The sequence below is a fragment of the Balaenoptera ricei genome, chromosome 7, assembly GCF_028023285.1.
Source record: "Balaenoptera ricei isolate mBalRic1 chromosome 7, mBalRic1.hap2, whole genome shotgun sequence".
Lineage (NCBI taxonomy): Eukaryota > Metazoa > Chordata > Mammalia > Artiodactyla > Balaenopteridae > Balaenoptera > Balaenoptera ricei.
In genome coordinates this window covers 48523147-48535488 of record NC_082645.1, presented here as the reverse complement: position 1 = coordinate 48535488, position 12342 = coordinate 48523147, and the positions used below count along the sequence as shown (strand labels likewise).

The following is a 12342-nucleotide window of genomic DNA, read 5'->3' as shown; positions in this document are numbered from 1 at the left end:
CTTTAGGATTCTCTATGTATAGTATCATGTCATCTGCAAACAGTGACAGTTTTACTTCTTCTTTTCCAGGACATTGCAATATTTTGATGAACGTTTATTTTGTTTGGTGGAAAGAAATGTTCATTTCCAAGAGATGCTTGCTTTATTTTCATTTATGAATATAGTAGATTAGTTTCTTTGCGACTCAAGAACATTTTAATGCTTTCTAAGTAAGACTGGTGGTGGGGGTAAGGAGAAGAGAATGTTGTTGATTCATCCAAGAGTAAATCTGAAATTTACTTAAAAGCCCTAGGAGATTTGTCAAGACTTTCCGAAGGGTTAGTATATGACACCATAAATAGCTTGCCCTCATATCTCTGCTTCTTCAAGCTCCTCTATTTGGACTGAAATATGGATTCACTCCCAACATCAGAAAAGCTATTTCTAGCTTCTGTCTGGAAATATAACTTCACCATATTGACCAGGGTGAAATCAAAGAACCTATCAGATGTCTCCTCAATCCACTAATTAAATTGCGGTCCTCTTTTCTCCATTTTTATACTTTCTTGTTCAAGTAGAGGAAAGCAACAGGATAGGTTGGGTTATGCTACAGTCACAATATTAAAATCTCAGTGGCTGAAGATATCAAAATTTGTTCCTTGTTCATTCTCTTCAGCCTTCATGGGTCAGCAGGACACTCTTCTCATTACAGTCATTGAACCCAAGCTGAGAGAAACCACCACCTTGAATGTTGCCAGTCATCACATCAAAGGAAAGAACCTTGTACTGGCAGTTTCAAATATGTATCGCTTTTGCTCACAACTCAATAGCTAGAACCAGTCCCATGGCCCCAGGCAACCAAAAGTGGACCTTGAAGGGCAATCCTACCATGTACTCAGAAGGGGAGCACCAGAAAGAGTTGGCAAATTGCACTGACATTAGAGAGATAGCATCACTGAATGCCTGTTATATACCAGCTGTGTGTCACAGCACTTGTGTTATCTAATTCTCATAACAAATTTTGATATTAACTTTAATTTTCAGATGAGAAATCTGAGGCTTACACAGGTCAAGTAATTTGTCCAAGAGTCCCATCTAATATGTAGATTTGATTTCAGTTTCACCTGATTCCAGAATCTGTGCTTTTTCTATTATTTCCCCAAGCCTCCTAGTATAACATGTTCAGCTGCTCACAACCTCACAACCTTGAGGGTTCGAGTGGAATAGGGGGGTAGGGAATGGAGAGAAGGGTTTATTGTTAAGAAATACTTTTCTCCATAAAGCCAAATGGTCCATATTTCTGTGGCCTCATTAGTATCACGCGGGGACCAAACAAACTAACCTAACCAAGGATCTGAAATTGAACCCACCAGAACAGAAACAAAAAATGACTAAAATGAGATTGTGGAAAAGGAGATACTAAGGAGGCCAAGTGAATCAGTGCCATCAAATTGAGAGGCAGCATCATGCTATTTCTTTTCCTCAAAAACCTTCAAGTGATCCCTTCAGAATGCCTCGTATTACCCAGGGTGAAGCCCCATTTTTTTTAAAGAGCTCTCTTGGCTGTTCCATAATTCTCACCCTTAATCCATAAGATTATTTACAATTTTGGGAAGTTCATTAAAAGCATTATGTATGTATCAATATTATTGCTCTGAATATACGAATGCTGACAGGGATTCACATTTTGACTTGAAGTAGGTACTCAAGCATGCCTGCGATACGGATTCTATCTAGAAGTCTCAGGCAAAGCACGGTTGTGTACCATAGAACTGCTTCTACGAGGGATGTCATTTTCAGTAAGGAGAGAATGATCCTTTAAGCTTCTAAAATGGTTTTTTCACTGTGACTCATTTCTACTCCATTGCTAATGGTAAGACCTTAAGTATTCAACCAAAGTTGAAGATGTGGATATGACATAGCTAGATTTTGATTTCTCTAAGTACACACTAAAAAACAAAAATTCTAAACTTGAAGCCATATAATTCCTCCTCTTGTGAAGACTGTACCTAAAAATGCTTGTGATGTTATATTACATGTAAAAGGCAGTCCTTACGTTTTTACAACACCATTGGTTCTAGAGCTGCTGGGCTGCCAGTTCTCGCCAGCTTCAATATACCAACCTGGAGTGCTTGCATGGGTCAATGCCCCACCTCACCTCTGATTAGGTCTATTTTGGCAACACTTGTGTGTGTGTTATAGATTACAGATGATCCCCACACCCCTCCCCACCCCCGCCTCTCAATGTTTCTTTAGTATTACTTTTATAACACTTTTATGACAAAATGTTTTTTTTTAATTTGAAAAGAGCATTTACAGTAAGAGATCAAATACTGCAGATTATACACTCCTATATTACTATGTTTTCTTTTTAATGGAAATCACTATGAAGATAGAGTATCAAAGACTCAGAATCATACTCTTAAAATAATCAGTAAGGCATGGAAGTCAAAACTCAATTTTAAGAGGAATGTCCTACAGTTGAGGGTCAACCCCGCCTTATAACAGCCAAAATTTAAGTCACCTGAATAAACAGAGAGACAAGAAAGAAAGGGCAACCTGAACTCTGCAAACTCTCATATTTAAAAGAAGAAACAGAAGAGGTAATTCCAATTGACCCCTTGTGTTTTATGGGTTTTGCATCTCTGGGAAGGTTAAGATGACAGCCCATTCTAAACACACGTCCATTTACATTAACAGCCTTTTCTATGGGTGACTTAAGTGCATATTTGAAACATTCCAACAGAGAAACAGAAAACACATCAAAGGACCAAATAAATCCACACGAACATGGGAATTTGAAAGCCAGTTTGTTTGGACTTTATCTCACTCTCATTTGCCCGCCACAATCCAAATGAGACCATAAAACAGTCAGTATACGAAAGACCTGCTTTTCATAGTCATAACAGTATAGATCTGGACTCTCTTTGGGGAATGTTACAGTGGATGCTTTGGTTGTGTTAGCAAAGGGGACTAGGGGAGGATGTTGGGACAATTATTTTACTAACATATTTTAAATGACTCAAATAGTTGTCAAGTTCCTGTCTGAACACTAATTAAGCCTGGATACTAAAAATGAATAAGAACAGGTTGAGAGCAGTTTTTATACTACGTGGGTGGTTAACCGAAATGGCCGTGACTGGAATGGCCCTGAACACCCCAACTTTGATGATGTAATTCTAGTTGAACAGTTTAACTTTCCAGAGGCAGACGGTCTAGGTCTAGCTAGATTCCTTTGTCTTAGCCTAACATTCTCTTTTTGATGACTTTTCCCCTTCTTCTCTTACACTCCTTCCTCCCTTGATGGTATCATTACATATGGAAAATTACAGATGTTTAGTTTATATAACAGGCAAGATTAATATTTACTTTTAAAAAATCTGGTACATGGATAAAATCCATATAACAGCACATACAATACTCACATAAAAAACTCTAGGGCCCTTAACTTTTGTAAGGGCTAAGGAGTGTTTTTATTTTATTTTATTTTATTTTTTTAAAATTTTTTTTTTTTTGATGTGGACCATTTTTAAAGTCTTTATTGAATTTGTTACAATATTGCTTCTGTTTTATGTTTTGGCTTTTGGCTGTGAGGCATGTGGGATCCTAGCTCCCCGACCAGGGATCGAACCCGCACCCCCTGCATTGGAAGGCGAAGTCCCAACCACTGGACCGCCAGGGAAGTCCCAGGAATGTTTTTAAATGGAGAGGAAAAAATGTTGAGAATGTTTGCTCCAGGATTCAGACATCAGTTCCCTGGTGCCATTAGCTCAAAGGGAATTAAATGTAACTATGAACAGGGGACGTTGTTAAGTCAATGGTATTTTTTTAGGAAGTTCTGACTTTGCAACCTGGTTAGACTGACTTTCTGGGTTTGTCCAAGGACTGCAGAGATAAAAAATGATGTGAACAGAAGACAAAAACTGAAGTTCTAATGGGTACAACCCAGAGGAAGGCTGTGGAGTTGATGAGAAAGAAGCAGATGTTAAATACTTACTTAACTTCTTTAACTGGTGTCTTAACTAGTGGCATTACCATTAATCAAAGCTGCCAATATAAGTACTGGTTCTCTAAGAAAAAAAATCAGAAAGGGGTCCTTTGTCCTTTGTTAACACAAACATAAATATTTGTACAACAGAGAGAAATGCCCTTCTGTGGTTTTCTCCTTTGCAAGTCAGGGATGACTGGATAATATTTAGTTAGAAAAACATAATGATCGAAGACTGGCAAAGTTTTATGTTTTATATCACTGAGAGGAGATATTTTTATATTTTTGGCCTGTTTATATGTGCAGTCACCAGTACTAGTCATTGAGTTTCTTACATGCTTTTTGAAATATATATTATTCTTTCTAGGCCTAGCCAATGTGAGCTAGTACTTTTCCATAAAGATTGCCCTTTTCGACTTAAAGTTTTTTAATTTAAAAATCATAAATGCTAATCATAAAAATGTAAACAATGAAGAGGAATATAAAAAAAATTTAGAGTAAAATTTTTACAGTAAATTGTTCTCCGTTACCCTTCTTCTCTTCATTTTAGTTGTCTGTTGCTGCATAAAATATTATTAGTTGTCTGTTGCTGCATAAAAAATTATCCCCAAAATGTAACGGCCTAAAACAATAAATATTTATTATCTCACACAGCTTCTGTGGGTCAGTAATCTAAAGTGGCTTAGCTGGGTGGTTCTCAGCTCAGAGTCTTTCGCAAATTGCAGTCATGGCGCCAGCAGGGATTGCAGTCATCTGAAGGCTTGACTGGGGCTGCAAGATCCGCTAACAAGGTGGGATCCACCCACACACCTGGCAAGTTAGTGCTGGTTGTTGGCAGGAGGCCTCAGTTCTTTACCACGTGGACCTTACCACAGGGCTGCTGGGTGTTTTCACAAGGTGGAAGTTAGTTATGCCCAGGGTGAGTGATCCAAAAGATGGCAAGGAGGAGGCTGAAAGTCTTGTATGACCTAATCTCAGGAATCACACACAGACACACACCAAATCCAGGCCACACTCAAGGGGAGGGAAATTGGTCCTCACCTTTTGGAGACAGGAGTACTGAAGTACTTGTAGACATACTTTAGAACTACCATAGTGCTCCTATTCTTTAAAGGATAATCACTGTTAATATATTGTTATATAACGTTTTAGACATTTTTCTATGCACATACAAATATATATATGAGGTACATGTGAATGTATATCTATTACATATACATGTTTTACATATATTTATAGTTGTTTATAAAATTCTTAGAAAATGCTATGAATATTATTTTACAAATTTTTATTCATTACATAATATGTTAAGGATATCATTTCTCCTTGTAACACATAGCTCATTCTTTTTAATAGCTGCATAGCATTTCATTAGATACTAATAACATAATTTATTTAATCATTTCCCCAAAGATGTACATTTGGGTTGTCTACAGTTTTTTGTTACTATGAATAATATTGCAGTACACATCCTGGTACATAAAACCTTGCCTGCTTATTTAAGTATTTCTGCACGATATATTCTTATAAATGGAATTGCTGTATCAAAACATTTCTGCTTTTACTATTTTGATAGGTACTATCAAACTGCCCTTCAAAAGTGTCCTTTCTATGCACAGTTATATTACTCTTACTCATAATCTCTGTTTACTGATTCCTACTGCCTGTGGTATCTGTGCAGAATTTTCTCATCTCTGGTGTCTTGTAGCTTTTCCAACACCTAATTTGTATTTCTCACGAAATGTTTCTGAGATAATCTAATTATCTACCTTATCACCATTATTCCTGTTTGGGCAGATCTGTTTCTCCAGGCCATCCCATATATCTCGGCCCTATAGCTTGGCTGTCCTTGAATCAAGCAACCACTTCTGGCAAAATCGGCTGTGGACTGGGGGTGGGAGATGGGTCAGGAGATAGCATTAAACAAACCCTGTCTGAGGAACCACCCAGGGCTACTTTTCTACCATGAAGCTGTGGGTATGGCAAGTATTCAGAGGTATGACTAGCCCTTTAGAGTGGTTTTACCTAAGACACTCAAACCTTAGAGACTCAATGACCCATATGAAAAGCGGAAATAATTAGATATCTTCCACCTGTTACATAGGATTGTTATGAGCATGAAATAAAATATTGTAAATTGTAAAGCACTGCATGAAGTGAAACAACTAGCAAAATCCCTGTCATATACTAGATGCTCCATCAACAGTGCTGTAACAAGATGCTGTAAAGTGCCCAGTACTAAAATGATCTATTCAGGCCCACTGCTGAGAACCATAGCATGAAGCACCATTCAGCCTTAGTCTGGGGCACTGCCAGGCACTGGGGCTGCTGGCAGGGTGAGCTGACGGTGCCCATCAGAAGAGCCGTCAAGTCTGCTGTCATTCCTGCCCAGACCGCCTGGGAACAAGTGGGGGACTTTTGGCAGGAGGTGTGGGGGGCTGCAGAGTCCTTGAGGAGAGGTTATTCCCTCTTCTCACCAACCAGGGAAGAGAAGGTACTTCCTCTTCTTGAAGCACCGGGAGGGAAGCTTCACGTGTAAGTGTGTGTGTGTGTGTGTGTGTGTGTGTAACCACATCCATTCCTGCTCCACCGAGTCAGGGACATGTGAAAGTGTCTCGTGTGAAGCTGTCAGTGCTGAAACTAGCAGAGATCCCGCCAACACCCCGTATGGAAAAAGGGGTGGGAGGGGGATGATGGAGCCGAGAAAGAACAGATGGTCTTTTTTTTTTTTTTTAGGTTTCCCCTAAAGTTAAAATTTTTAATTAAAGAGACTATTATTTTCCTTCTTAAAACTCCCTTTTTATGGTAAAATATAGACACAGACAGAAAAAACATTAAATGTGCCACTTAAAGAGTTATCAAAGCAATATCTGTGCAACTATCACTCAGGTCAATAAATAAAACATTGCCAACACCCCAGCCCTCTCCACCTGTGTCTCTTCAAAATCAGAAAACCCTCCCTCCCCCAAAAGGTAACCATGGCTTGACCTTTATAATAATCATAATCTTGGTCTTTTTTTTTTTGAAAAAAATTTATGCTTGCATCCCAAAGCATTATACTTCAGTATGGCTTGTTTGGGGAATATATATAAATGGAATCATACAGCGTGAATATACATCAATTTGTATATCTATGCTACTGTTGATGGGCATTTGGTTTGCTTCCAATTCAGGACTATTATTAACAAGCTGCTGTAAACATTCTTTTTTTTTAATTTTTTAATTTAATTTTATTTATTTTTTTATACAGCAGGTTATTATTAGTTATCCATTTTTTTAAAATTTTTATTTATTTATTTATTTATTTATGGCTGTGTTGGGTCCTCATTTCTGTGCGAGGGCTTTCTCCAGCTGTGGCAAGCAGGGGCCACTCTTCATCGCGGTGCGCAGGCCTCTCACTATCGCAGTCTCTCCTGTTGCGGAGCACAGGCTCCAGACGTGCAGGCTCAGTAATTGTGGCTCACGGGCCCAGCCGCTCCACGGCATGTGGGATCTTCCCAGACCAGGGCTCGAACCCGTGTACCCTGCATTGACAGGCAGATTCTCAACCACTGCGCCACCAGGGAAGCCCTAGTTATCCATTTTATACATATTAGTGTATATATGTCAATCCCAATCTCCCAATTCATCACACCACCCCCCCCTACCCCCCCACCACTTTCCCCCCTTGGTGTCCATACATTTGTTCTCTACATCTGTGTCTCTATTTCTGCCCTGCAAACTGGTTCATCTGTACCATTTTTCTAGGTTCCACATGCTGCCGTAAACATTCTTATACATGATTATGGGTGTGTATGTATACATTTCTTTAGGGTGTATAGCTAAGAGTGGAATTGTTGGGTGACAGAGTATGTGAATTCTCAACTGGACTATAGAATGTTTTCCAAGTGGATTCCCAATGTACATTCCCACCAGCAGTTTAGGAGAGTTCTCTATGCTTCACATCTAAAATGATCATTCTTCATTCTGAGATAATCTACTTCTGTATGAAAAAGGCCTTTTTTAAAAAAAAAATGATAAAAATGATAATGGTAGAATTAACAGATTACTTTCTAAGTGGCTTTACATGGTAAAATAAAGATCTAATAGTTCCATTTAGGCCCTATTTCCCGCCTGAAATCCTACTGGATCATGACATCCCAAATGCTAGAAACCATTGTCTCACATAACATGATATAGATTGTTCCTAATTATTATTTTCACATCAAAAACTACTTGATACGTATAGTAGCCAGCCTCCAAGATGGCCCCCAGTGAACCTTCTCTCTTGGTATTCATGCCTTTGTGTAGACATTCCACAGTGAATAAGGGCCGATTTTGTGACCAATGGAAGTGTCAGTGTATCAATTCATAAGTTAGGTCATAGAAGGCAATGCTGCTTCAGTGTTTGGTCTTTTGGATCAATCACTCTGGGGGAAGTCAGCCACCACGTTGTGAGGATGCTCAAGCAGCCCTGTAGACAGGCCCACAGAGGAAAGACCAATTTACCAACGCCAACTTGCTAACCAAGTGAGTGAGCCACCTTGAACAAACTTCTGCCTCAGTCAAGCCTTCAGAGGATTTTAGTCCTCCAGCCTTTGAATTTTCCAGCTAGACCCCAGAAATCATAAAGTAGAGACAAGCTATCCCCCTGTGCCCTCTCTGAATCCCTGATCTACAGAAACCATGAGATAATACATGATTATTGTTGTTTTAAGCCACCAAATTTTGGGATGATTTGTTATGCAAGAGATAATTAACATAACACACATGATCACCTAGAAAATATACTTGGCCAAAATTTGAACCTGCATCTGATAATGCCTCTATATTTAAACACAGGTTTAGAAGAAGTAGAGGTGACAAAGCAACATGTTGAATAAATGTGCACAGGGATGCAATTAGCAAAATCCAGAATATAGGAAATTCTACAGCATAAATGACCCAACTCCTTCAGCTAGTAAATTGGAAAAAAAAAAAAAAAAGTTGAGAAAGGGAACCCATAAATTAAAAGGGACTTACAAGGTATGATAGATTGTATTACTCCCAGTATTTGCTGTCCTCTCCTGTGGGAGACTTATTCTTCCCTTCTCTCCTCTGACATTGGCTTTGGCCATGTGACACTCTTTGACCAATGAAATGTGAGCAGATGTGATGGTTGTAACTTTTGAGCAGAAGTTTTAAAAGTCATTGTGTTTCAACCATTCATCATTTCCATCTGCCAGGAAGTGGGTGTATCCCAAATAGGGACTGTTTCTTCAGCCCATGGCCAAGAGTGAAGAGGATGCAGAGCTGACTCACAGTGGAAATTCACGTGAGCAGGAAAGAAACCCAAGTTGTCATAAGCCACTGTGATTTTGGAGCTATTTGCTACCACAGCATAACCTAGTATAATCTGATTCATGCAATAAATGTTTTAATCAAATACAAAAGATAAACCTGGTTAGGATTCCAATTTATGAGACCACTGTAGAAATCTGAAAATGGACTAGATATTTAATGATAATTAAGAATTGCTATTTATTTTTTAGGTGTGTTGACAGTACTGCAGTTTTTTAAGTTTTAAGATTTAGACCTTTATTTATTTATTTATTTATTTATTTTTGGCTGTGTCGGGTCTCAGTTGTGGCACACGGGATCTTTTGTTGCGGCCTGCAGGCTCTTTGTTGTGGTGCGCGGGCTTCTCTCTAGTTGTGGCGCACGGGCTTCTCTCTAGTTAGAGCGCATGGGCTCCAGAGCGCCCGGGCTCAGTAGTTGCAGCACGTGGGCTTAGTTGCCCCGTGGCATGTGAGATCTTAGTTCCCTGACCAGGGATCGAACCCTCGTCCCCTGCATTGGAAGGCGGATTCTTAACCACTGGACCACCAGGGAAACCCCTGCAGTTATTTTTAAAACAACAAAAAGAGTTCTTTTATTTTAGACACATGGTCCAGGTGGAAGGGAAGGTAGGTTGGGGTATAGCTTAGTCATGAGTTGTTAATTGTTGAGCTGGGTGTTGAGAACATGCCAGTTTGTCATACTATTCTTTCTACTTTTGTTAATGCTTAGAAATTCTCATAATAAAAAGTAAAAAAAAGACAGTCTATCAACTTGAGTCCCAGAGTTGTCCCTTGACTCCCCAAGGTGTACAGAAAATATGGGAGCTGAGAAGATGGAGTTGATCAATTAAGTTTAGTGAGTAAGTAAATAAGGGAGGTGTTTGGAGAAGGTCTCAGGAACAAGACATCAAAACTGATTTTCAGTGAGGAAGATGTTTCTTCAGGAGCATTGTATCAAGCTAGAGCAATATCAACGTAAGATTTGGTGCACTGGAGAGGGGTGGGGGGCTCTGAAGGTATCAGCTTCCACCACAAGTGTGAAAGGGAATGGGTGTGGCTTAAGTAGAACTGTTATCTCTTCTCTGTCTATTAGCTAAAATCAAACGTAGTATCTGTCTTACCAATTAAAGCACCTGATGTATTCTTTATCTGTGCACTGGGCATTAATGTTTGGAGTTAGGAGATGGATTGGTAGCTTAATTAATCGGCTCCATGCCTCAGCTTGGAATTGCATTACTTCCAGGGATGGTGCCTGTCTTTTGAGTTAGTGACAGATTGTTTTCTATTGTTCCCCTTGCCTCCTACAAAGTGCTCTAATTCCCTTTTTTTTTCCCTAATTCACTCTTAAAGAGGCTCCAGACTACATTTCCACCATTTGTACTGCAAGGATAGGATTTCCTGTAAGTGGAGTAGACAAAGTAGCTGAGCTTGAGCCATCTTGCCAGTTTCACATCCAAGAGAATGTTAGACAAGAGGACCACTTGGGCTGAGGGAGAGAAGAGGCTGAGCCTGAGCCAGACCCTCTGTCAGGAGACTGTGGGCCGGGACATGTGACTTAGGGAGAGCCAACACAGGCAGCTCTAGAGGGGGAAGAAAATCTGCTGGCGTTAGAGAAGCAGCAGCAACCTCAGTGGTAGCACCTACTGCCCCCTGTCCAAAGGAGCCAAGGGAGGAGATTCTCATTTCACCCTCCAAACCGAGGGTGCTTCTGTCTGGGAAAGGGGTGAAGACGGGGGTGTGAGAGCAGACATATCTCCCATCCCCTCTCCCACTAGGTTGACATTGAAGTTTTGTATTGCTTTGTTTGTGAGATTGAAGTTTGAATATGAATAGGGCTGAGCATTAGAGATAAGACTGGGAAGTTATGGAATTAGATGGAGTTTATCATAAAGATAAGGGAGTTCACTGCCCAGAGTAAAGGGGGGATTTTACCAGAGGAGGCAGGGAGCAGTTAAACAGCTTCATGTTTACACCCCAATGAATTGCTACGCCTTAATAATCATAGGGTTCTGGACTTCCCTGGTGGCACAGTGGTTGGGAATCTGCCTGCAGATGCAGGGGATGCGGGTTCGAGCCCTGGTCCGGGAAGATCCCACATGCAGTGGAGCAACCAAGTCCGAGAGCCACAACTACTGAGTCTGCGTGCCACAACTACTGAAGCCCGGACATCTAGAGCCCAAGCACCGCAGCGAAGAGTAGCCCCCGCTCACTGCAGCTAGAGAAAGCCTGCGCGCAGCAACAAGGACCTAAAGTGGCCAAAAAAAAGAATCACAGGATTCCTTCATTTCCCCTAACAACATAACAACAAAAAACGAAACCAAACCAAAAAACTTTGGTTCAGGTTTTTAGTGATACACCATCCACTTCAAACTAGACAAAGCTTGTCTTCGGCAATTGCCCTTCTTAATCTTTCCTTCCTTCTGCCTTCTTTCCCTTAACCTGCAGAAAGGATCTGTGCCCTCCTGCTGCCCTCTGTACAGTTAACTAGTGCCAAACGTATGTACCATCAAGGACACTAAAAGTAAATATCTATATTTTCTTTTAATATTTTGCCTACTGTGACCTACTTTTGGTTCAATGTCAAAAGCAAAGGGGTGAGGTGTGCCCTAAATAAACATGTCAGTGAACTCTGTCCTACCATTTTGGCTGCATGGCTTTTGTACTGTAAACCAAAGTTGTTTTCTGTAGACAGCAAAAGTTGCAAAGATCTTCCGTGTCAATACACTGATATTTAAATTCTGAAATTCCACTTGCTTCATCAAAAATCTGTTTCTTTGAAAACTGTTTCCCACTGATAATCTTGTAATTAAGGAGGTCTAGCTGGTGGCTGAGTCACATGTAGAATCACTTCCAACCCACCCACGCAGCTGAAAACACATTTTTCGGAGATTATAAAGTCAAGAGCTGTGAAGGTACCTTGCAAAGAGAGCATTTTGCCAGCTGATGTCATTTTTTAAAAATTTTATTTATTTATTTACTTTTGGCTGTGCTGGGTCTTCGTTGCTGCACACAGGCTTTCTCTAATTGTGGCAAATGGGGGCTCCTCTTCATTGCGGTGCGTGGGCTCTGGGCACCCGG

The 12342-nt window shown here is 40.2% G+C and overlaps 1 non-coding gene across 1 annotated transcript; it reads left to right on the top strand.

Annotated features, from left to right (window-relative positions):
* The first annotated feature begins 10337 nt into the window (after nucleotides 1–10337).
* LOC132369413 (U2 spliceosomal RNA) lies at nucleotides 10338–10523 on the top strand. The gene has a single exon (XR_009504390.1). It is a non-coding gene; the product is annotated as a U2 spliceosomal RNA (small nuclear RNA).
* The last annotated feature ends 1819 nt before the right edge of the window (nucleotides 10524–12342 follow it).